The following is a 26338-nucleotide window of genomic DNA, read 5'->3' as shown; positions in this document are numbered from 1 at the left end:
ACACCCTGGTAGAATATCCCATAAACTGAGGTGGAAGGTGGAAGAAATGGGAGCAATCTCAGGTAATCACAGAACCTACTGGTTTTTTGTTTGTTGATTGGTTGGTTTCTCTTAAATATTTTATTTATTTAGGGGCACCTGGGTGGCTCAGTTGGTTGGGCAACCGAGTCCCAGGATTGAGTCCCGCATCTTAAAAGATTTTATTTATTTATTTGAGAGAGAGACAATGAGAATGAGCAGGGGAGAGACGCAGTTGAGTAAGTTCTGGGAATCTAATATCAGAATGGAGACTATAATAAATATACTGTATTGTGTACTTGAATGTTGCTAAGCATCTTAAATGTTCCCACTATAACAACAACCCCCCAAAAATGGTAATTATGTGAAATGACAGATGCGTTAACTACCTTATTGTGGTAAACATTTCCCAAAATATACCTATATCAGATCATCACTTTGTAAATCTCAAACTGACATAATGTTATATGGTAATCATATCCCAATGAAGCTGAAAAAAAATTGAGAATTTTTACATATTTTACTGGCTATGATTCCTCTTTTTAAAGTGGATATTTAGCTCCTTTGTTTATATTTTAAATGTGTTGTCTGCCTATTTCTTACTGGCTTGTGGACGTTATTTGTATATTTTGTATATGCATCCTTTATCAGATACATCCTGCAAATATTTTCTCCTAGTCTGTGGCTTGCCTTTTCGGGTCCTCAACATTGTCCTTTTCTAAACACAAGTTCTTAATTATAATAAAGTCTCATTTATGAATCTTTTCTTTATAATTGGTGCTTTTTTATGCCCTTTGTAGGAAATATTTTCTTACTCCCCAGGTTGTAAAGACATTTTTCCAAATTGTCTTCTAAAGTCTTTACTGTTTTGCCTTTCATGATTAGATCTACAATCCATTGTAATCGATTCTGGGTAGCAGTGAGAGGGAGGGGACAATGTATAAACATTTCTGTATAGATGTACAACCCAGCTCTGCTTATTAAGAGACTATCCATTCCACCAGTGCACTGCACTGCAAACTTTGGCATAATTCAAGTGACTGTTATGTATGGGTCAGCTTCTGGACTCTGTTCTCCGTTCTTTTTGTTAATTGATCTGTTTTCGTGCCAATTTCCATACTATCGTGCTTACTGCAACTTCCTAATAAGTCTTGATATCTGACAATGTGAGTCCTTCAGCTTTGTTCTTCAAGTTTGTCCTAGCTGTTCTTACCCTTTTTGCATTTCTGTGTTTGTTTTAAAATCGGTTTGTTTTTCACACACACACACACACCCCTTCCAGTGATTGACTGAGATTATATTGAATCTGTAGATCAATTTAGAGAGGATTAAATCATTATTATACTGAGTCTTTCAAAATGTGAACATGGTATCTCTCTCTGTTACATAGGTCTTCTTTAAATTCTCTCAATAGAGGTTTCGGGGTAGAAGTCTTGGACATATTGTGTGAGATTTATTTATTAATGATGATTACCTAAGTTAATTATCTCATTAGAATTTGCCAAATGGTAGGGCACCTGGGTGGCTCAGTCAGTTGAGCCTCTGACTTTTGATTTCAGCTCAGGTCATGATCTCAGGGTCATGAGATGGAGCCCCGCCCCCACTGCCCTGTGGTGGTCACGGGCCTGCCTAAGATCTCTGCACCTCCCTCTGCCCCTCCTGCCCTCCTATGCTCACTCTCTCGAAAAAAAAAAAAAAATTGCCAAATGGTGATTTTCTAATTCTATCATTCATTCTATACTTATTAGCTAGAATTTTTCTACAAATACTCTCCTGCATTCTCTAAAACTATCTAATTTCTCTATTATACAGTTCATATAAGAAAGGCAGGATGGGGCACCTGGGTGACACAGTTGTTTGAGCATCTGACTCTTGGTTTTGGCGTGGGCCTGATCTCAGGGTTGTGAGATCAAGCTCCGCATTGGAAGTCCAGAATGGAGCCTGCTTGAGATTCTCTCTCTCTCTCCCTCTCCCTCTGCCCCTCCTGCTTGTGCTCTCATTCTCTCTCTAAAATAATTAAATAAGATCTTTAAGAAAAAGAAGGAGAAGGAGGAGGGAGAAGAAGAAGAAGAAGAGGAAGAAGAAGAAGAAGAAGAAGGAGAAGGAGAAGAAGGAGAAGAAAGAAGAAGAAGAAGAAGAAGAAGAAGGAAGAAGAAGAAGAAGAAGAAGAAGAAGAAGAAGAAGAAGAAGAAGAAGAAGAAGAAGAAGAAGAAAAGTAGGATAAATGCTTAATTCCTTCCCTTTAGTTACTAATGAGTTGGCACCCCAGTAACCCCCAAAACTATCTGACTAGTTTTGCTCTTGTTGGTTAAGGAAATCTCATGTGCAGTCTTTCAATCCCCAGTCAGCACCCTAAGAAGGGGCCTTGGGCCTGGAACACTTCCTTACCAAGAGACACAGAGCCCACACACCTCTGTCAGGCTTACAGACTTCCTCTGCTTAAACATGTGTTTCGATGGCCTCAGGCACACCCCCAGCATTCAGTATTTCAGACACCACAGGGAGGAGTTGGAGTCTTTCCGCTCTGGACAAGAAGGGCGCATACAGACCTATTGCCCTGCAATGGCTGTCAGGAGTGGAGGGGGACCTTGGTGGCCGTGGGGGACCGACACACACTATTGGAGCTGACCTTGCTGTCTCTTCTCTGTGTGGGTAAAGCATTGTTCCATCCAGTGCTCTACTGTGCTGTGCTTTCCTTGGTGACTCTGATACCAAGATGCAGTAAGCAGAGTGTTTGGACTTCTACTCCAGGTGGCTGGTGTTGTGATAAGCTTTGCTATCCTCTAGGTAGTTGGAGTCCTCCCCTCACTGCGTTCTGCTTGACAGTTTGGCAGAGTAAGCAGGGTTGCCAACTATGACATGGTGGAAGCACAAGGGCTTGTCAGCCCCATTGCCCTAGGTGGTGCCAGCCCCTCAAGGATCATGGGTTGCTTTCCTCTGCCTTATAGGCATAAATGGGATGTAGATAATCTCCCTGTCAATAGGACTGAGCTGGTGCAATGCGTGAGGGCAGAGATACAAGAGGTGGGTCCTAAGAAAAAAACCTATGGCCTAGCTCTTGGCCCCCCTTGCATTGCCACACCACCAGCCAACTCCCATGGTATCCCAAGGGTCTGTTGGGGGAGTTCATTGAGACAACATGACTGCCGGTTGATTTGCAAGCTGGATTCAGGCAATGGGAGGCTCCTCAGCCCCGCCCTGTCCTTAGAATGTGCATCCTGCTCACCTTTCCAGCTCCCAGAAGCTGCCCCAAAGATATAGCCTTGAGATAGTGATGTGGTGTTGAGACCATCTGGAAGGTATACATGACTGAACCCAGGGAAGGCATCTATATAAACTTAAGATTCAATAGGTAGGTATAGAGATCTACTCATCTTGTAGCTGCCCAAGACAAGTCTCATATTTAAGTTCCCTTGCTTGTTAAACCTGCCATCTACCAATCAAGAATGGCCTGCCTCTTTCTTAAGTCTCTTCCAGCCCTCCAGGTATGGGGACCAGTTGCAGATTTCACGTGGGAAGCTCCCAAGGTTGTGAACCAACAGGGTCACTGGTGATGTCCAAGGGAAGTAAGGGAGTCCTGTGCAGGGAGTTCCACCCCATCCCGCCATTTGGGGGCCTCAAATAAGATCTGTTTGCACTCGGTGCTAAACCACTGATGACATCGCTGAAAACAAAACTGTTGAAATAAGATCCTTCTCTGCGAATGAAATACAAAAACTGAAAGGCAGATATGGACAGAGGCCAGGGGAATCTCATGCAGCGAGGCTGGTGTTAATGTTTGATGAAGGGACCCTGCAGACCCAGATGTCTCGGGCTGGAGGGCACAGTTAAGGATGGGGCTGAGGTCTTCAGGTCCCCATTGTGGGTCAGTGGCCTTGTACCCCTGTCAGGATAAAAAGGGAAAAGAGAGAAATCGAGACTTTTATGGGGCTCTTGGATACTGGTGCCATAAGGACCTGAAAATGAATGACTTTGGGACATTTGGGGGTAAATGAGGTGACCCGTGGCAGACAGGTGCTCATATGCTCAATATGCTGCCACTGGGCAGGATTTGACCTTCAACAAACCCAGGTCACCACAGGAGTTTCGGCCATCCATTACATCAACGACATCTTAGCTGGAAAGCCCACCAAAAAACAGGTGGAGGTGGCACTGCAACTAGTCATTGATAGAATGACTAGTGGCAGGTGGGCTATAAACCCAGAGGAAGTACAGGACCCAACAGAGCAGGTGCATTTCCTAGGGGTCACTTGGGCACAAAGCCAAAGAAGTACCCTCGATAGAGTAAGAGAATTATTGGCTCCGATGGTATCCTCTGTTAAAAAGGAGGTCCAGTATTTCCTAGGCCTTTTTGGGTACTGGAGACAGCATGTACCCCACTTGGATGTTCTTCTGTTCCCCCTAGTTAAGGTGACCCACAAGGTTATCAGTTTTGAATCAGGTCCTTTGTAGCAGCAAGTCTTGAAAGCTCTTCAACAAGCTCTGGCCCAGCCACTGCACTGGGACCCTCAGAGCCTACACCACCAGTGTCCGTGACCTCCACACATGCTGATTAGGCAACAAAAAACTTCCACTCAATGACAGTACAGGACCGTCGTACATCATGCAACTTTACTTTGCCACTTAACCTGTAGTTAAACCAGACACGAGCTTCATACAATTGGCCTAGAGACTCTTCTAAAAAGTGCTCCCTGACCAGAGTGATGGGTGCTCCTCTGACTTAGATGTTCTCTAACTGGCCTATGAAGTGCTTGTCACCCTCAGATGGGGCTTGCTCTTTGGAATTTCAGGGTTCTCGGGTGTTGGTACAAAATGATACTCTAAATTGGAAGGGCCCCATAATTGGGACACATTGTAGGCTTGCCAGAGACACTACAAGAAAAACAATCGGATAGCTAGTTCCATTCAGCTGACTGTGTCCTCATACCTGGCATAGACTCACATGCCCTGGAAAAAATGGTATGTCATTAACTATGGCAGAGATAGTTAACACTACTCCCCACGCTGTTCTCAGCGAACTCACTAGCCATGGCAGTGATGGAACAGGGTGGTGTCTTGCCAACACCTCTTGCTGTGTAATGTATCAATAATTCAGGGAAGGTAGAAACCAAACTGCAGAAAATCCAGGCTCCGATGGAATGGTTTTCAGCTCCTGGATTCCCTTAGACTTTGATGTTTTTAGTTGAAATAACACGAACACTTGGGGTTCCTGGTTGAGGACCATCCTCCAGGGAGGCCTAACCATCCTCTTGGGTCTGGTCCTCCTAATAACCCTAGTGAAATGCTGTCTCGAAATGACAGAGAGGCAGCCAACCACATCCATATAATAGGTGGTTTAGGGGCCCCATGAGCCCCGATTTCACCTCCTAATTCAAGGTGGGCAATGGTCCTGCTGGATTTGATATGTTTCATCTGCTGTTTCAGTGGACAGGTGAGGATGGGGGGCGGGGGAGAAGGCTAAGAAAGGCAGCCTCATGTGCAGTCTTTCAACCCCCAAGGCCTCATAAGGATGGGTCTCAGGCCTAGAACACTTCCTCACCGAGAGACAGAGAGCCCACACAACTGTGCTGGGCTGCCAGCCTTGTGTGGGAACATTCTTCCCTGTTTCAGACTCAGTGTGTGCTCCTTTGTTCTGCTTGCGACTGTGCATCAGTGCCCCTCAGGGACACCCCAGCATTCAGTTTCCCACACTCTCTGGCGGAGGAGCTGGGGTCCTTCTGCCCTGGCATGAGGGGGGTGCATATAGACCAGTTGCTCTACATTGGCTGCCAGGGCCAGAGGGGCACATTATTAGATCTGTCTCTTCTCTATGTGAGCAAAGCACTGTTCTGTCCAGTGCCTTACAGTGTTGTGTTTTCCTTGCTGACTCTGAAACCAAGATGCAGTGGGCAGAATGTGTGGATTTCTATTTCCGGTAGCTGACATTGTGATGAGCTTTGCTATCCTCTGAGCAGTTAGAGTCCTCTCCTTGGATTGTAACCAGTGTAGTGTTCTACCCAACAGTTTTATTTATCTTTCTCTTTTGAATATCACTGTGTTTTTATAAATGGTTGGTATTCTATTGGATTTTCAAATTGTCCCACCTTTAGAGTCTTCGTTCAGGCTGGCTTCTGTGGCCTTTTGACGAAGCTCCTATTCTTACCCGGGTTTCCCCAAGTCAGAGCCTGAGAAAACTGTTTGTGTGCAGGTAGTATATTTGAATAGGTGATTCCAGAGAGCAGGAGTGAAAGATGAGGGGAGTGTCACAGGAAGGAGGGACAAGTTGGCCACTGGGATTTTTTTTTCTGACTGGTACTTCTTAAGGAATTTTTTAAAGTATGTATCAGAACTATCCACCCACGGCACAAAAAGGAAAGCATTTGTTGCTTAGATACTATTCCCCATTGATGGATTATGGCTTCATGGGCATTTATTCTTCCCAAATTCCCTGTTGCGCATTCATGACCACCAAGTGGAGTCCTGCCAATGTTCTACATCCTGCAAGCCTCAAAAAAAGCCCCAAGGCAGGAAGCAAGAGATCGTTGCACAACCAGGCAGGGAAGCACTCTGTGACTGTACCTGTCAAAGCTCACATGAGCTGCTCACCACACCCACAACTAAACTGAAAAGTGTGACTGAGATGATTTTCAAGTATTGCACAAGAGATGTCTAGTGCTGCTCATTTTGAGCCACTCATGCTTCTCTCAAGCCCAATCCATCACAGGGTTTCCTTTCATGCACTGGCCAGTCACAATTTCTGCAAGAGGATGAGTGGAGCAAACATCGGTCCCCACTGCTCCGCTGCTTCTGAGGCCATCATTGGGATGGTCATCACATACGCCCCAATCTAGATTCCCTCACCCTCACCAGCCCGTCAGCTTGGAGCACACTTCTGAAAAGAAGTTATCTCTGGTCCAGCGTTATTCTCATGAGTTTACCAAGGTAGCTTTCCACACCTTCCTTTCTACTCATACATGTAACACACACTCCCTGCACCTGTGTGTGTATGTAGTATAATCTCATGATTGTGAAACAAAACAACACACAAAAAGAAAAGAAAAAGTGAACTGGATCTAACAGACATATACAGAATGCTTCACCCAACAAGGACAGAATACACATTCTTCTCAAGGGCAAATAGGACATTCTCCAAGATAGACCATATGTCAGGCCACAAATCAACTCTCAATAGATATAAAAAGACAAAGATCATACAAAGTATCTTCTCTGAACACAAGAGGACAAAGTTAGAAATCAATAACAGAGAGAAAACTTGAAAATTCACAAATTTGTGGGAAGTTAAACAACACACCCTTAAACTCCCAATGAGCCAAAGAAGAAATCACAAGGGAAATTAGGAAATACTTAAGAGATGAATGAGAATGAAAACAACACACTAAAACTTTTGAGATGCAACAAAAATGGTACTAAGAGGGAAATTTATAGCTAGGAATACTGACATTAAAATCAAGATCTCAAATTAACAATCTAGCTTAACCACTCGAGGAACTAGAAAGAGAAGAAAATAACCCCAGTGGTAGCAGGAGGAAGGAAGTAATAAAAATCACAGCAGAGGTAAGTAAAATAGAGACCAGGAAATCAAGGAGACTGAAATTTAGTTTTTCAAAAAGATTAACGAAACTGACAAACCTTTACCTAGCCTGATCAAGAGAAAAAGAGAAGCCTCAAATTACTAAAATCTGAAATGCATGTGGGGGCATTACTACTGATTCTATTGAAATAAAAAGGATTATAAGAGAACAATTGTACTATGAACAATTATAGGCCAACAATCAGTAACCTACATGAAATGGACAAATTCCTAGAAGCACACAATCTACCAAGACTGAATCGTGAAAAAATAGAAAATCCGAACAGACCTCTCTCTCTTTCTCTCTTTCTAGAGGGGGGTAAGGGGCAGACAGAGTAAGAGACAGAATCTTAAGCAGGTTCCACACCCAGTGCAGAGCCTAACTCGGGCTCGATCTCACAACCCTGAGATCATGACCTGAGCCAAAATCAAGAGTCAGACGCTTAACCGACTGAGCCATCCAGGTGCCCCAGACCCCTAACTCTTAAAAAGATTGAATCAGGAATCAAAATCCTCCTGACAAAGAAAAATCCTGGACCTAATGGCTTCACAGATTAATTCTACCAAACACTTAAAGAAGAACTAACACCAATCCTTCTCAAACTCTTCCAAAAAATTGAAGAGAAAGGGACACGTCCTAACTCATTTTTATGAGGCCAGCATTGCCCTAATACCAAAACCAAATAAAAACACTGCAATTAGAGAAAATCAGAGACCAATATCACTATGAACATTGATGCAGAAATCCTTAACAAAATACTAACAAATAGAATTCAACAGCATATCAAAAGGATTATATAGCATAATCAAATGGAACTTATTCCTGAAATGCAAGGATAGTTCAACATATGAAAATCAATCAATGTAATACACCACATTAACAGAATGGAAAGGGGGGAAAACCTGATATGATCATCTCAATGAATGCAGAAAAAGCATTTGACAAAATTCAACACCCCTTCACAAAAAACATTCAACAAACTTGGAATAGAAAGAGACTACCTCAACATAATAAAGGTCATATATGAAAAACCCACAATTAACAGGATACTCAGTGGTGAAAAGTGAAAGCTTTTCCTCTAAGATTAAGAACAAGACAATTATGCTCACTTTTTCCACTTCTATTCAACACAGTATTAGAAGTTATAGCCAGAACAATCAGGCAAGAAAAGCTAGAAAGGAAGAAATAAAATTATTTCTATTCACAAATAATATGATCTTGTATGTAGAAAACCCAAAATATCACACACACACACATACACACACACACAAATTGTTAGAAGTAATAAACTAATTCAGCAAAGTGTCAAAATACAAAATCAACACTCAAAATATCAGTTGTGTTTCTATACACCAGCAACAAAAATCTGAAAAGGAAATTAAGAAAACAATTCTATTTCCAAAGCATCAAAGAGAATAAAATACTTGGGGTGCCTTGGGGGCTCAGTCATTTAAACTTCTTACTCTTGGCTCAGGTTATGATCTCAGGGTCGTGGAATCAAGCCCGTCGTCGGCTCCGAGCTCAGTGGGGAGTCTGCCTGGGATTCTCTCTCTCCCTCTCCTTCTGCCCCTCCTCTTTCTCTCCCAAATAAATAAATATTTTTTTAAAAAGAATAAAATACTTAGGAATTAACTTAACCAAGAAGGTGACAGTCTTGTACACTGAAAACTCTAAAACATTGCTGAAAGGAATTAAAGAAAACATTAAGAAATGGAAAGACATCTTGTGTCCATGGACTGAAAGACAATTTTAATACTACCCAAAGCAATCTACAGAGTCAGTGCAATCCTTACCAAAATCTGAAGGACTTTTTTTTTTTTGGCAGGAATGGAAAAATCCATCCTAAAATTCAAATGGAATTCAAGGATCCCAAATAACCAAACGATCTTGAAAAAGACAAACAAATTTGGAAGACTTGTACTTCCTAACCTAAAATTCACTAGAAAGCCACAATAATCCAAACAGGGTGGTACTGGCATAAAGACATAGAGATCAATGTAATAAAATAGAGATCCCAGAAATAAACCCTTGCATATAAAGTCAAGTGATTTTTTTTACATGAGTGCCAAGACGATTCAATGGGGAAAGGACAATCTTTTCAACAAATGGTACTGGGAAAACTAGATATCCACACATAAATGAGTGAAGTTGTATCCTTATCTAACACCATATACAAAAATTAAGTCAAAACGGATAAAAGATTTAAACATTAAGAGCTAAAACTATACAAGTCTTAGAAGAGAACATAGGGGAAAGTCTTCATGACCTTGAATTTGGCAGTGATTTCTTGGATATGACATCAAGAGCATAGGCAACAAAAGCAAAAATAGAAAATTGGATTTTATCAAAATTAAAACTTTTTGCATCAATACACACTAACAGAGTAAAAGGCAACCCATAGAATGGGAGAAAATATTTGCAAATCACATATCTGATAAGAGATTAGTACCAAATATATAGAGAATTCCTAAAAGTCAACAACAACAAAATACCCAATTCAAAAATGGGCAAAGCACTTGAATAGACATTACTCTAAAGAAGATATATACAAATGGCCAATAAGCACATGAAAAGATGTTCACCAGCATTATCATTAGGGAAATGCAAATCAAAACCACAATGAGATACTACTTCGTACTCATTAGGATGGCTATTATCAAAAAACAGAAAACAAGTGTTAGCTAGGATGTGTAGAAACTGGAACCCTGTTTACTACTTGTGGGAATGCAAAATGGTACAGCTGCTCCAGAAAACAGTAAGGCAGTTCCTCAAAAAAATAGAATTACCATTTGATGCAGCACTACTTTTGGATATATACACCGAAGAACTGAAAGCAGGAACCGAAAGAAATACTTGTACACCTAGGTTTGTAACAGCATCGTTCACAATACCAAAGGTGGAAACAATCAAAAGGTCCATTGACAGATAAGTGGATAAACAAAATGTAGCACATTATATGTAGTGTATGTCATATATATTCCTGCCTTAAAAGGAAAGAAATTGATACATGCTACAACATGGACGAAGCTTGAAGACATTATGCTAATTGAAATAAGCTAGACACAAAAGGACAGATTCCACTTTTATGAGATACCTCGAGTAGTCAAATTCATAGAGACAGAATCTAGAAAAGTGGTTACTAGGGGCTGGGGGATGGAGGAATGCGTAGTTACTGCTTAATGGGTATAGAGTTTCAGTACAGGATGATGAAAAAGTTCTGGAGATAGGGCGCCTGGGTGGCTCAGTCGTTAAGCGTCTGCCTTCGGCTCAGGTCATGATCCCAGGGTCCTGGGATCGAGTCCCACATCGGGCTCCCTGCTCGGCAGGAAGCCTGCTTCTCCCTCTCCCACTCCCCCTGCTTGTGTTCCTGCTCTCGCTCGCTCTCTCTCTGTCAAATAAATAAATAAAAATCTTTAAAAAAAAAAAAAGAAAAGAAAAAGTTCTGGAGATAGATGGTGGTAATGATGGTACATTAATGTGAATGTAATTGATACCCCTCTTGTGTATAATTTAAAATGTTTAAAATGGTAATTTTTATGTTATGTATATTTTACCACCAAAAAAAAAAAAAAAAAAAATCCCGCACCACTCTGCAAACTTTTTAACTTTAACAATATACCATGACTATTTTCCTGGTCCATAAATACAAATCAAATTCAGTGTTTTTAATAACTGCACACTAGGGTGCCTGGGTGGCTCAGTTGGTTAAGCGACTGCCTTCGGCTCAGGTCATGATCCTGGAGTCCCGGGATCGAGTCCCGCATCGCGCTCCCTGCTCAGCGGGGAGTATGCTTCTCCCTCTGATCCTCCCCCTCTCATGCTCTCTGTCTCCCATTCTCTCTCTCAGATAAATAAATAAAATCTTTAATTAAAAAAAAATAACTGCACACTATATCGTAAAACGACATGCTATACCGTATTTAACCACTCCCACATTGACAAACACTTGCTATTATAAATAATGCTGCAGTCCAAATCTTTAAGGAGGTTCTTATGATGTATTAGTTCTGTACAATGGAGTCTTCAAACTGCAATTACTGGGCAAAGTAAATAGTATATTTAGATCTTTCTTTAATCCATCTTCAACCTTTGTTTATTCATGGTCTAAAGCAAGGAGGAAAGATGCTCTGCATTTGCTAGGTTATGGATTTGGCTGCATGTAACAAAAACCTCCAATCACTGGGACTCGTACCAGATACAATTTTATGTCTTTTTCACATAACCATCTGGAGATGGGCATTCCAGGACTGGTATGGAACCCAGCCTCCTTTCATCCCCTTACTCCACCATTCATTTTCCAAGATGGCTCACTACCATCTCCACATTCCAGTCAGTAGGACAGGACGGGGAGAGGATGGGCACATCCCCTTCCTTTCAAGACTCCACCCAGCAGTAGCTGGTACCACTTCGGCTTCCAACCTATTGTCCTGAACTTAGTCATATAACCCATTCTAGCTAAAAGGGAGGCTGGAAAAAATGGTACTCATTCTGGATGGCCATGTGCCCAATTAGGATCATGATGGCCCCAGGGAGATTAGATAATGAGCAAGTCTATGATAAGATCTTCCAAAAGAATACCCCATTATGTCAGCAGTATTTATAAAGTAAACAATTTCCCATTGAATTAAAAGACATCCTTGGGTCTGTTTCTAGACACTAATCTGTTTCGTTGTTATATTAAATGGCTTTATCATAATTGGTAGCTGTTCTTGTATTAATTCATGGCGGTTGATATATTAATCATTTATCTTTTGTTAACTGTTTGATTTAAGCTACTTGATTTGTGTTATTTTTACAGATCAAGTTAAAAGCAGTCTAACTTAACTTGGCAAAAACTAGTTTGTCCTGACACTTGGATATTATAATTTGAGGCAGATATAATTTTCTTAGTTCCAATTTTTCAATATTAAGAAGCATCTCTACCCAGCAGTAACTACAACTGAGAGGTCACCCGTCTGTTTCATCCTCATAGCCTTAGAGGAAAACATCACTAAAGAGAAAGCCTGACCATTGCGGGGATCTAGTAACAGGGAACAGAGTTCCCCAGGGTAACAGACATCCAGGACTCCACCTTCTCACCCATTTCAAAAACAATGGATGTGAGCAAATGCCAAGATGAGGCCTGGTAGTTGAATTTCTAAGCTGATGGGAAATAAAAGAGGTGCTCTCCCAGCTCCTGGCGCTTGCACATTATCCATCTGAATTGTGTGGCTCAATTAGCCTTTTAACTGATAGCAGTGCTTCTGCCATTATCTTCCACCAGTCCTCATTCACTCTGTTTCATAGAGGAAAGATTTGCTCAGGTTGATGCCTTATTCTCAGAAGTGCCTTCCTCTGACTTTACAGAAAAGAAAAGCAATTTGATCAAAAGAAGCCAGAGCTGGGCTCGAGTCCCCTGCCGCCCTGCTCCTGTATATCCTTTGCCTTTCTTTCTTTTAAATCTACCTAGAGCATCTTTTCCATGAAGCCTTTCTTGGTTTCCAGTACTGACAACAATGGAATAAGCTGGAAGGCATCTTAGAGATCTAGAAGGGAGGTTCTCAACCTTGACTTCCTGTGGTCACCTAGGTAACTTTTAACAGGTCCTTCTGCCCTCACTCCTCCCCAGATTCTGATCAGTAGGTCTGAAGTGGAGCCTTAGCTCTTGCTAAGGGGGAAGTTTTAACTTCCCCAGGGTATTATGAGTAAGAGTAGGAAACTACGAGGCCAACACCTTAACTGACAGATGAGGGCACTGAGACCACATGACAATACGAAGAAAGTCGCGCGTTTCTTCGTAGGAAGCGAGCGCCTTCCAGCGGGGACTTTCCTTCGCAGCTCTTCCTCCAGCACCTGGAACTGTGTGGATCTAACGTGCGGCAGATCTGGCAGGATGAACGAAGGAAGGAATCCATTAAACACCAGGCTTAAACCAGAAAATCGGACTCTGGTCCAGGATATGACACCACAGGCTTCCTTTGCTGGAGGGAGATCCGTGACTAGTTCGCCGCGATTGTTGGCTCGGTAAACAGCCTTCCTTGCGACAGCCCCTGGCCCCAGTCCTCGCCGCCTCCCAGGCTCTGTAAGTGCTTTGCATCACAGGAGGTCACGGCTGGTCGCAGTCGGCCTTGGGTGCCCAGGAACGGGCACACCTCAGGGCGTGTCTTGGGGGCCAGGGAACACCTCGGCGGGAGTGTCAGGGGCGTGGAGGGAAGTGCGGGCATTGAGACGGGAGGCCCCGCACGCCCACGAGGGCGGGGAGAGGCGGCCAGGGGTGGGGAGGGCCGGGTCGGGCGCTCGCACCTACCGGGTGGCTGCGGCAGTCGGCGCTCGACGCGGGCAGCGGAAGGCTCCGGGGCGCTCGGCGCAGGTGAGCCGCCGCTGCGGGCTGGAGGCTCGGACCCCCAGCGGGCCGGGCCAGGGGAGGGGGCCTCTGGCGGGGGTGGGGGTTTGGGGGGGCTCGGGCAGGAGAGCCGGAGGGGCCGGACGGCCCAGGGGTGGGGCAGCTGATCCGCAAGCCCCCTGAGCGCGCACCGCTGTCGGGTCGCCGGCGGCCGCGGGGTGAAAACTGCTGCGTCCCGGGCCAGTCAGGTAGACCGTGTGGCAGGGCCAGAGGAGCTTCGAAGTGTGAAGCCCCCGCCCTCCATTCCGCCCCGCGGATCCGAGGACACCCCGCCCGGGACGGCTCCTCGCTGGCCCAGAGACCGGTCGGCTGCGCGTCGCCGTGGGCACTTAGCGCCCTACCGTCCGGCCTCGTGAGCGCCGACCCCCAAATACGACGAGCCAGAGACTGTCCTTAAGCCAGGAATCCCAGAATTCAATAATAAGAGGCGACTGACGGATAAAGTTCCCCGGGGTCGTGATTTCGCTTCCACTGCGGCTTCAGTGGGTAGGCGCCAAGGGGGACGATGAGCAGGGGTTGGGGAGGTTCACGTTGGACCTGAAAAGCGGTTTAGGCCACCCGCCTGGGTCCAGAAGGATAACCTCTGGAGATATATTCTAGCCCTGGATGTAAGAAGGATTTGCGCTTCAGAAAGGGAAACCCGTCGCTTTATGAAATAGATTTTATATTAGCCAGCCACCTCTTCTAAGAAGTGACCCATTGCCTTCCCCAGCTCTTCCGCCATTTGCGCCGTGGCTGCCATGTTCCTCCGCGTCCCTGATCGTTTGCCCCGTGGCCCCGCCCCCCGCTCTGTTGGGCTCAGAAAGTGGCGGAAGAATTTTTTCTGGGTCTTTACATTCACTTTAATAGGTAGGACGGCTTCTTGTTCCTAAGAAACATGTAACATTTAACCAGATGTGCAACCTGCTCAGTACAGTCTGGAGTTTGTTCCTTGTCAAACCTTGTGGAGGACGATCCCAACACACCATGAGATACGGTGCCAGGGCCACTTCCGGCGTCGTTCTTCCTGAGAGTTGATCCGCTTTAATAAGGATGTCCTTACCCTCTGCTCCTACAGTTTCTGGAAAAGACGTGGAATTGATATGAAGGCTTTATTGAATATGGTGCCTTGATTTTACGAGGGAGAGTGCCTGACGTAAGCAGAAGGGAAGCATTATTTCTGGTTGGGCATTATTAGTTCTCGTATTAGGACAGCCAAGTATTCAATTCCCTTTTAAAGGACTTTGATTTCCTCTCACTCCTTCCATGAGAGGCAGGACAGTACCACCACATACTTAACTCATGCTGTGAGTTTTTCCTTGTATTCTGTGGATTCCTCCCTCAGCCTTCTGGTGGGCAATGGTTGTGATGACCCAGGTGAAACTGTAAAGCTCGAGTTTGACACCAGTGATTCTGTTTGGGGTGTGCCCCAGTATGTCCTTGGTTGTGTCTCTTGCCTAATCTTAGCAAATGGCACTTTGAGATAGGGAGAGAAGGACTAAAGAGAAAGACTTCTGCTAACTTGAAAGTTAACATCAGCTGCCATGCTAAATTGGTCAAAGTACAGATATTACTTATGTTGGTTATAATCAAAGGATTATCTCTTTTCCTCAATAGCATTTGCCTGTTGGAAATGGATAAGGGCAGTTTTACCATATGTAGAACCACTCCCATAGCCAAAGTTCCTGTTATTGCAAAACTTTTTATAATTGCGGGTAAGAGAATGGAAATCACCACTGTGTCAACTAATGGATGCATACGAGACAGATTTCAAATCCGTATTTATCTCTAGAGACAGGTTGTGAGACAAAAACTAGATCATGCACAATACGATACAATATCCAGTAGGAACAATTAGAGGCAACCAGCAAGTCCTGTAAGCCCCACACTTCCTTTGAACTCAGCTTCCCTTTTAACCAGTCTTCTCCCCCAAACCTTTACAGGGGGCTAGAAATAAACAGAGATGATTTGAATTTTAGATCTTTTTCTTTGTCTCGTCTGTTCTCTGTGTCACAGGCTCCACTTCTGAACGGACAGAGAAATTCAAAAGATCTATCAGCCTTATGTGAGGAAGAATTTAAGCTGAAGATACCAAAGTGCACTCATGTATTCCCTTGCAGGATTTAGATATTATAAGCTGTTGTTGATATCTTGCTGGTATCACATCATAAGGGGGCTTTACGCAGTACAAGGCGATTTCCATAAGCAGCACTGTGAGGAAAGAGTAATTGCTTAGTTCGTAAATGGGGAAACTGAAACTTAGAAATACTGAGTATCTGGCCTGGGGTTATCCAGCTGTTAGTGCCAGAGCCAGGACTCAAACGAGAATTCCTTCCATAATACCTCAGCTACCTACACGGTGTCTTTTTGTTTGCTCCTTTAATTTAAGGATGGGGAGTTGTTTGTGATTTATTTCTCCTGACCTTTTATTGAATATAGTCTCTGACTTGAACTCCTAGAATCTAAATTTAGAAACGTTCTTGTTTGGTAGATTTCATGCACACCTTTGTTCAGTGTAACTGCAAAAGTATTTTAGAGCTGAGGATAGCCTGAAATATTATCAAGCCCAATCTTTTTGTTTTTTCAAAGAACAAGGGGAGATACAGGGAGAACTAAGCAAGTACCCAAACCTACTTTGCTAAAAGCTAGGCCTGCCAGTGTTCAGACTCTTTCCAGCATGTGGTCCCTTGAGGATTTCCTAGAGATATAAATCAAGCGGTTCAGTTTGATTTACTCTGTTGCTTTGGGGTCTGTGATAGCAAACCATAGCCCCTCTGAATCCTAGACTCAAATATCTGTAGATCCTTCTGGTCTTACTGGGATTCCACGTTCCATGAGGGAAAGAGCCGATTGGTCTGGTGCATTGTGTTGTTCTAAGCACAGGACCCATAGTAGGCACTCAATAGAATGTGTTCAGTACCCATCAAATAAACATTTGAACAAGTATGAGATGTCATTAGGACTTCATTCAGCTACAAGTAACAGAAAATCCTACTATAGTAACTTAATAAGTGAGGAGTTTGTTTTTCTCAAACAGCTAGATGTCTAGAGGTGAGAAGCTCAGGACTGGGCCAGTTTCCTCTGTCTTCCTGCACCACCATCCTTAGTATGTGGCTTTCCTCCTCACTGAGAGACAGGCACCTCTTCTTTTCAGAGAGGGCTTCCCAGGAGAAAAGGGTAGAATGAAGGGCAGAAGACATGTGCCAGCTGAACCTGTGTTTTTGTAATAGTAAGATCATTCTTGAAAGCTCCACCCAGTAGACTTCTTACACCTCATTCATATAAGAACTAAGTCACATAGCCACTCCTAACTGTAAGGGAGCCTGAGCAAATCTAGTGTTTTAGTCGGCCATGTTGCCAATACAACAAAATAGGGATTCTGTTAAGGAAGAAGGGGAGAGGGCGCCTGGGTGGCTCAGTTGGTTAAGCAACTGCCTTCGGCTCAGGTCATGATCCTGGAGTCCCGGGATCGAGTCCCGCATCGGGTTCCCTGCTCCGCAGGGAGTCTGCTTCTCCCTCTGACCCTCCTCCCTCTCATGCTCTCTGTCTCTCATTCTCTCTCTCTCAAATAAATAAATAAAATCTTTAAAAAAAAAAAAAGAAGAAGAAGGGGAGAATGGATATTGGGTAAACAATTAGCAGTACCTGCCGTAGTATGTTTTATGAGTCATTGACTCTTTGTTTCTACATGGATTGTTGTTGTTGCTTTATTTTTACTCTTTGTTGTTGTTCTTTAGTTTACTAAAAAAGTGATAGATAACACAGTGGTTGTAGAGGAACTTTTTAAAATTATAGATTCTGAGGTCCCACCCAAGAAATGCTGATTATTTAGGTCTGGGTTGAGTCTATAAATCTGAATTATATAAACTGGCACTCCAGATAATTTGAATGCAGGTGGTCACAGGATCACAATTTGAAAAACATTGAATTGGGGAGTGGTTTAGAAGAGGCACCTTCATTTTATTTCCATCGTCTTTCCTGCCTCGTTCCTCTTGAGGCTATTACTTTCTTTTTTAATTTTCTATTTCGGTCAATATAAATAAATATGTAGTCTTAAAAGTCACAAGTTCTACAAGGTTCTTACTAAGTCTACACTGAGCTACCTCCCTAGAGGCAACTATTTTCAATGCTCTCGGCTACGTTTCTATCATATTTACCACCATATTCCCAAATAACATGCTAATACTGGCTATTTCTCTTTCTTTTCCCAGTTCTGGATAGTATCTACTGACATCCTGCCTGGGAGGATAAGGGTCTCTCCCTCATACCCTCATTATTCTTTCTCACATTTTCTTCCCTTTCTTGCAAGGTCCCAATATAGTTATATCCTAATTTTTTTGATATAACGATATTTGGTGTTTACATTATTATGACTCTGTAAATGTTATTCACAACCCAGCTATGTGATAAACCATGATTTCTACACTTCCTTTCTTGTACAACCTTTTTCTATCCCCTGGACTTAGTAATTGCTACCTCTTCTTCAGTTGCTTAGTGCTTTTTGAACATGCATTACAATTCTGACTCAAACTTTGACAGGATGGTAAAATTACTCCCAATAAAGCGTTAAGTAAGTAGTCAATTTGATTTGCTTTTCTTGGAAGCATCCCTGCTCAGCACCCCCGCCCCCCGCCGCATTCTCTGGGACTGGTTATTCTGAGCCCCTCGTTACACTGGGAGCTCCCCTGGCTGCCACCTTGTCGATTGTACTGTATTCTGATTCTTGGATTGCATGCCTTCTCACTCAGTTTGGTTTTGCTGGAGCATAGCTTCCTGAGAAAGGGCACATGGAGGGAGAGGCAGATTTATCCTGAAGGTGATGAAGTTCCCGGGGCCTCTATGAGGGCTGCAAAGTGTTCCAAGTTGACGAGTCGGGAGGAAAAACCAGGTCGCCATCATGAAGCATTTTTGGCACATTTTCTAAAGAGATCTTAGAAGCAAGAGCCATGAATCTCCAAGGCTCCCATTTGTTGTGATCTCTTTTCTCAATGTAAATATATAGTCACATCCACACCCAATTCTGTGTTTGTAATTTTATGACTTTTTCTTAAAGGGGCTCCTCAAATTATGTAAGATGCAGGTCCCACAAGACCTGGCTGCTTTTTCAGACTTTGTACATTCAAGATGTCATTTTTCTTCCTTCACATTTGATTGATGGTTTAGCTGAATATAGGATATTAATTGGAATTAACTTCCCCTCAGAATATTGAAAGCATTGCTCCATTTTTCTCTATCTTTTGATAGCTCGGTTGAGAAGTTGATGCCATTCTGGTTTCTGATCCCTTGTGTTTTGTTTTTATCTCTGGAAGTTTGTAGGGTTTCCTTTTGTTTATTCCTCATGTTCTGATATATCATGATGTTGTTAGTTGACTTTGGCTTTGGCTTTTTTTCCCCCCATTGTTTTAGGTACTTTAAAGGCCTTTTCAATCTAAAAATCATATTCTTCAGTTCTCAGTTTTGTTCTGTTGCATAATTTCCTCTGTTCTTTCTGCAGCTTACACTAAATTACTTAGATGCTGGAGCTCTTGAATCTGCCCTCTTATCTTTCTACAACTCACACTAAATTACTTAGATGCTAGAGCTCTTGAATCTGCCCTCTTATTTTATCTTTTCTATTTCTATTTTTAAAAAACCTCTCATATTTTAGTTCTAATAAATCTTCCGACCCTCATATTAAATTTTTAAATTTCTACCATCATATATATATGTGATATATATATATATATGGGTTTTTTTTAGAGAGGATGAGCGGGGAGGAGTGTATACTGTAAGGTTTGTGGTGGGCAGAGGGAGAGGGAGAAGTATGGGGGGGGTGGTGATTGATCCCAGGACCCTGGGATTATTACTAGAGCTGAAGGTAGATGCTCATGAGCTGGGTGGCAGATTGAGCCACCCAGGCACCCCTTAACAGGTCATTTAGAAGAAGATTTAATTAAGGTGGAAAATTATAATTAGCTTAATATTTGTCTCTAAGAGGTTATATTGAGAAAATATTTTTCCAATACCTCTAGAGAATGTCTTAGTTATAGAATTTGGGAGAAAATTTCTGCCCTTGAAAGTCACTCTCCAAATCCATACTATTTTCTTTCTTTGCTCAGCCTGGCATGTGATAACCCAAACTTGGGGCAGATTCAGCCCTCTTTCTTTGCTGGGAAAGTTTTAGATCACCTAAAGGCATCAGATAATATGTGTCCCTGGTTTAGCTTTTAGTGACCTCTTCACTGGAAAGCCTAGGCATGAGATACCAGATTTTCTACTGTTGGCTCTTCCTTCTCAGGCACCTTTAAAAACAACTGCAAAGCCCTTGCAGGCTAGGGCCCAACCTTGGTATCTCTGTTTCTCCAGCACCTAGAACCATGCTGATACACAAGAGGCCCTGGATAAATGTTCCTTGAATCAAATTGACTCCATTACCCATTTTAAATTAACCTTTCCTAATGGTCCCCTTGCTGTTTCCTCTGTTTCTTTTGCATCTTTTTATGTCACTTTTGCTGTAAGATGATACCTCATTCTCGAATTTGATGTGTAGATGTGTTGGAAAACAGACTGGGAAGATCTTCTACCAGGACTCCGGGTAGAATTTCCAGGGGTGAAAATTCCCCATATCATCTTGCTGAAGATGTAATAATTTCTTAGGTCATCAGCAAACACCCTACATCTGGTACCATCTTGAACCAGTCGTATTTGAATGCTCTTTTTGCCTCATGTTCCATGCCTCACTTATACTGTCCTTTGCTTCCTTCCACTCTCTTTGATCTGGCCCCCGCTTTGACCCAAACCTTCTCTTTGTTCTGTTCTTAATGTTGTTTTTCTGCCTCCTCTCCCCTACCTTCATCTGCCATCTGGTATATTTTGCAGAAAGCACAGTGATGTACTAATTTCAGAAGACCTACCCTGCCTATCAGGAAGACATCTTTTTAAACTAACCCAGAATGATGATAATGAAGAATGAAGAATCTCTCTCTTCTGGCTGTTGTTGAGATTGTTCCTATGCTTTGTTCCCACTGGGATTGTTTATTTTTATATGGAAGGCTCTAGAACAAGAGCTAAACTACAGGATCATTGTAAAACAGTGATCTGTAGATTAGTGTTTCTCAAACGCTATCACTCACCACAGAACTTGTACTCTCATGGCATGGAGGCTTGGCTGAAAACAGCATGGCATAAGGTACAGTCTCTCTTAATGCTAAACAGTATATGCTACCCCAAAATACATCTCTGTTTTAACGTGAAAATCATTTTTCCCAAAATCTTGAGGTGAAATTGATACTACAGGATGATAACCATGTTGGTCATGTGATTCCAGATAGTTTTGGCTTACCCATACGTGGGTCTAAGAGGCATAGCACAAGATGATCTCTGAAGGACTCATCTAGCTCTAAAAATTATATGAAAAATAATGTTAGCAGCAGCCGTACTAATGACTGGACTTAGGGACTAGTTTCCTCATGATTCAGGATTACAGCTAAGTTGAATCAATTCAGTTCAGATCAAGAACTATTATTATATGGCAAGCTTTGTGCTAAGCTGTGGGAAGTTTAAGATGAAGCAGATAAGATCTCTGCTCCTGAGGTACCTATAGTCTAGTGAGTAAGGCATGTGAATGTGTAATTTTCATATGACAAGATGAGGGATAAAAATCCAGATATGCATAAGGTACTATGGTAGCACTGAAAAAGGGGGAGGGAATAGCATGAACAAAGTGTGTACTGTAAGGTTTGTGGTGGGAAGAAATGGGAAATGAGGCTCAAGAGACAGGCCAAGGGCCAGGTTCTGGATATATGCCATGCAAAGGGGCGGACTACATCGGTGTGGTGGTTAGTCAATGAAATATTTTAAATTTTATAATGGTGTAGTCAGATTTACGTTTTAGGTAGCTGACGCCAGTGGCAGAGTAGAAGAAGGGTTTATGGATGGCAGGATTACAAGCATTACAGTAATCAAGGCAAAAGACAATGAGAGCCTAAATGAGATAACCATTGTAGGAATAGAAAGGAAACAGAGAACACCAGAAAATTTGGGGAAGCAAAATAAGCAGAGTATTCTAGTCTCTTGGGAAATGGGGACACTGCGGGGCAGAGTGGGGGATGAAGGGGTATCTAGAATGAGTCCTAGAAATCTGACTTTAGGAATGACTGGATGTTAAGCCTCTACCCAAGTTTGAGATACAGAACAGAAGCCAATTTGGTGGGGAAGGCAGATGATGAATTCAGGTTGGGACATGTTGACTTCAAGGTGTCTAAGAAGAATGTGTGTGTTTATGTGTGTGTTTGTTGCTTCACCAGGTTGTTAGATGTATGAGTCTGAAACTGAGGGCAAAGGTCAGGCTAGAGATAAGAGTCATCAGCGTGCAGGTGGTAATTGAACTATGGGTGTGTATGAGTTCTTGCAAGAAGAAGATTATATATAGAACAGTGGACCAAAGTGTGCTAGTGTTTAAGAGACAGGAAAAAGAAGAGAAAACCCTTCAAAAGAGAGGAAGAAGATTACAGAAGATGACGAGAGCTAGGACAGAAGAGTATCATGAAAGCCAAAAACAGAAGGTAAATTCCAAAAATAAGTGACTAAGTGACATCTTCAATTAGCGTAGCACTAGAAGAGAAGAGAGGTCTATTCAGATATTATTTTAAGGATTCCCACTGATGAAACAATATGGAGAACATTTGGTGACATCTACGAATACAATTTCAGGGTCGTGGTAGTGAAGGAGGAGAAGTAAACGGAGAAAGCAACTGTCTTTCCAGGTTTTTCCAAAAAACTTAATGATTTTGACAATGTTTGCATTACACAAAACCATCAAAATTCCTTTCTATCAAAAGAAAATTTAATGTAAGTGGCAATTTAGTTCAATAATTACTGACTTTCCAAAGAATTTTAACATTAGAAATTGTTTTTAATTATTTATAAATAAACCTTTTAGCAAAGGAGTTTTGGCTCTGGACTAGGGGAGATGGTGAGAAAGAGATCCACATATTTTGAGAATATACATACAAAGTTTAAAAAAATTTGCAAAACTATTACATTGTTTCAAGATAACATATGTAGTAAATGTATGTAGTATATAGTAAAACAAAAGTGAGTGAATGCTAAACACACAATTCAAAATGATGTTTACTTCTCAAGAGGAAGGAAGGAGAGAAGCCATCAAGGAGGTGTCAACAGGAAGCTCCAAGGTTGTTAGTAATGTTCTCTTTCTTTTTTTTTTTTTAAAGATTTTATTTATTTATTTGAGACAGAGAGAATGAGAGACAGAGAGCATGAGAGGGAGGAGAGTCAGAGGGAGAAGCAGACTCCCTGCCGAGCAGGGAGCCCGATGCGGGACTCGATCCCGGGACTCCAGGATCATGACCTGAGCCGAAGGCAGTCGCTTAACCAACTGAGCCACCCAGGCGCCCTGTAATGTTCTCTTTCTTAAGCTGGGTCATGGGACACAGTTGTTAAGTCATTCTTTATAACTTTTACATACATTAGCCATATTATTTTTATGTTTGAAATAGTAAATAGGAAGAGAGATACACAGTGGTTCTTCAGAGATCCAGGGTCAAAGCGGATTTTTTTGGTTTCTTTTTCCTTTTTCTTTTATTATTTTCTGTGGGAAAAGTCTTGGGCGTGGTTATAGTTGAAGGGAAGAAGGCAACAAAGACTGAGAGAAGTTCATGAGTAATAGAAGTGGACCCAGAGGACACAGATGGAAGATTGGCCTATCAGAGGGGTCAATTTGAGAAGAAGAGTAGATTTGGATATATATGCATTTGTAGGTGAAGAAGAGGAGATTGTGACTGGTGCCTTCTAGTCTCGATTATGTTCATGGAATGAGAGGAAAGGTTTACCCAGAGTTGAATGAACTCAGGTTTGAGGGAAGGGTTGAGTTTTCAAAAACCAGACTATGGGAATGGGGAGTGAGACCTTGCACGTGTCAAGAAGCACTGCCAAGTGCAGTAGAAGGCCCAGCATCCATCTTGTTCACTGATGTAAATGCTGAACAAGTTCACTGATAGTACAGAAGGAAGGAAAAATATATTAGAAATGTGTTCCTTGTTGCTTAAAAAATAAGCCAAACTTTCAAGTCCAGGGATGCCCGTCCTGCTCTAATGTATGCCGAAGTGACTGCTTGTCCTCGTTGGTGACATCCACAACTTTAGTTCCATTCTTCCCCCACCATGTCTGACTTGCTCTGTCCTTTTCATACTTCATTTCATTTTTGTGATGTGTTAGGAGCAAACACAGAAAGTGATTTTAGAACTAGGAAAAGCTATGGAGATGACCTCTTCCAAACTACCATTTAACACAGAAGTTATGATCCTAAGAGGTTACATATCTTGCTCAAGGTCACAGAGTTAAGTTCTTAGCAAAATGTGGACTAGAACCCAGGTCAGCTGACTCAGAGGTCAGTGTTCTTTATGAGTTCTTGAGAAATCATGGAACTTAGCCCAGATTTGTTCTTCAGTCTTGAACTCAGGATTCCAGTAAGGCTGCCTAATTTTCATAACAGTTTGAAAGAGGCAATCAAGAAAGGCCCAGCTCTCGGGCGCCTGGGTGGCTCAGTTGGTTAAGTGACTGCCTTCGGCTCAGGTCATGATCCTGGAGCCCTGGGATCGAGTCCCGCATCGGGCTCCCTGCTCAGCGGGGAGTCTGCTTCTCCCTCTGACCCTTCCCCCTCTCATGCTCTCTCTCTATCTCATTCTCTCTCTCAAATAAATAAAATCATTAAAAAAAAAAAAAAAAGAAAGGCCCAGCTCTAACACCAGCCCCCTCTGTGACTAGAGGATTGCAATCAGTATATTTCATGACATTCAACCTTTCACAAGTATATATCTCCATACTAGATTATAAACTCCTTAAAGATAGGAGTCATTTCTTTCTTTTTTTTTTTTTTTAAGTTTTTATTTTAATCACCCGGTGCTCATCACAACAAGTGCCCTTCTCAATCCCCATCACCTATTTCACCCATCCCCCACCCACCTCCTCTCCGGCAACCCATCAGTTTGTTCTCTCTGGTTAAGAGTCTATAGTTTCTTTCTTTCTTTCTTTTATTTATTTGTCAGAGAGACAGAGAAAGAGAAAGAGCGCACAAGCAGGGGGAGCAGCAGTCAGAGGGAGAAGCAGGCTGGCTCCTCACTGAGCAGGGAGCCCGATGCGGGGCTCGATCCCAGGACCCTGAGATCATGACCTGAGCCAAAGGCAGATGCTTAACTGACTGAGCCACCCAGGCATCCCAAGAGTCTATAATTTCGTGATTTGTCTTTCTTTCGTTTTTTTTTTTTTTTTGCTTTCTTAAATTCCACATGAGTGAAATCATACAATATTTGTCTTTCTGACTTATTTTGCTTAGCATAATACTCTCTAGTCCCACCCATGTCACTGAAGATGGCAAGATTTCATTCTTTTTTATAGCTGAGTAATAGTCCATTGTATGTATACATATGTGTGTGTGTATATCCTTATCCTTTATCTTCCTTATCCATTATCAATCAATGGACGCTTGGGCTGCTACCATATTTTGGCTATTGTGCTTATTTAATGCTGCTATAAACATAGGGGTGCATGTATCCCTTTGAATTAGTATTTTTGTATTCTTTGAGTAAACACCCAGTAGTATGATTGCTGGATCATAGGGTAGTTCTATTTTTAACTTTTTGAGGAACCTCCATACTGTTCTCCAGAGTGGCTGCACCAGTTCATATTCCCACCAACAGTGCACGAGGGTTCCTTTTTTTCCACGTCCTCACCAACATCTGTTGTTTGTTGTGTTGTTGATTTTAGCCATTCTGACTGGTGTGTGGTGATATTATAGTTTTGATTTGCATTTCCCCAATAATGTGTGATGAGCATCTTTTCATGTGCCTATTGGCCATCTGTATGTCTTCTTTGGAGAAATGTCTGCTCATGTCTTCTGCCCATTTTTAATTGGATTATTTGGTTTTTGAGTGTTGAGTTTTATAGTTCTTTATATATTTTGGATATACTGGATATGTCATTTGCAAATATCTTCTCCCATTACATAGGTTGCTGTTTAGTTTTTCTGATTGTTTCCTTCGCTGTGCAGAAACTTTTTGTTTTGATGTAATCCCAGTAGTTTATTTTTGCTTTCATTTCCCTTGCCTCAGGGAACCGATCTAGAAAAAAGTTGCTATGGCCAGTGTCAGAGAAATTCCTGCCCGTGCTCTCTTTTAGGATGTTTATGGCTACAGACCTCACATTTAGGTCTTTAATCCATTTTGAATTTATTTTTGTGTATGGTGTAAGAAAGTGGTCCAGTTTCATTGTTTTGCATGTTGCTGTCCAGTTTTCCCAATGCCATTTGTTGAAGAGACTATATTTCTCCCAATAGATATTCTTTTCTGCTTTGTCAAAAATTAATTGACCATTTAATTGTGGGTTTATTTTT

At 42.3% G+C, this 26338-nt stretch overlaps 1 protein-coding gene across 4 annotated transcripts in view; it reads left to right on the top strand.

Annotated features, from left to right (window-relative positions):
• The window catches only part of TMEM45B (transmembrane protein 45B), a 38589-nt gene that overhangs the window by 4936 nt on the left and 7315 nt on the right, over positions 1-26338 (top strand). Inside the window, exon 1 of one of the 4 annotated variants that reach the window (XM_081799096.1) lies at positions 13544-13650. The exons of 1 other annotated variant lie outside the window; for it this stretch is intronic. The gene's annotated coding sequence lies outside the window, so the exon portion shown is untranslated. Of the gene's footprint in view, positions 1-13543; positions 13651-13851; positions 13939-20807; positions 21119-26338 lie in introns of those variants that run through there. 2 more of the 4 variants (XM_081799094.1, XM_081799095.1) reach the window with 2 other exon arrangements.

The sequence above is a fragment of the Leptonychotes weddellii genome, chromosome 11, assembly GCF_054177405.1.
Source record: "Leptonychotes weddellii isolate Sample4059 chromosome 11, ASM5417740v2, whole genome shotgun sequence".
NCBI classification, from domain to species: domain Eukaryota; kingdom Metazoa; phylum Chordata; class Mammalia; order Carnivora; family Phocidae; genus Leptonychotes; species Leptonychotes weddellii.
The sequence above is the reverse complement of the archived record's forward strand: the minus strand, read 5'-3'. Positions and strand labels throughout refer to the sequence as shown.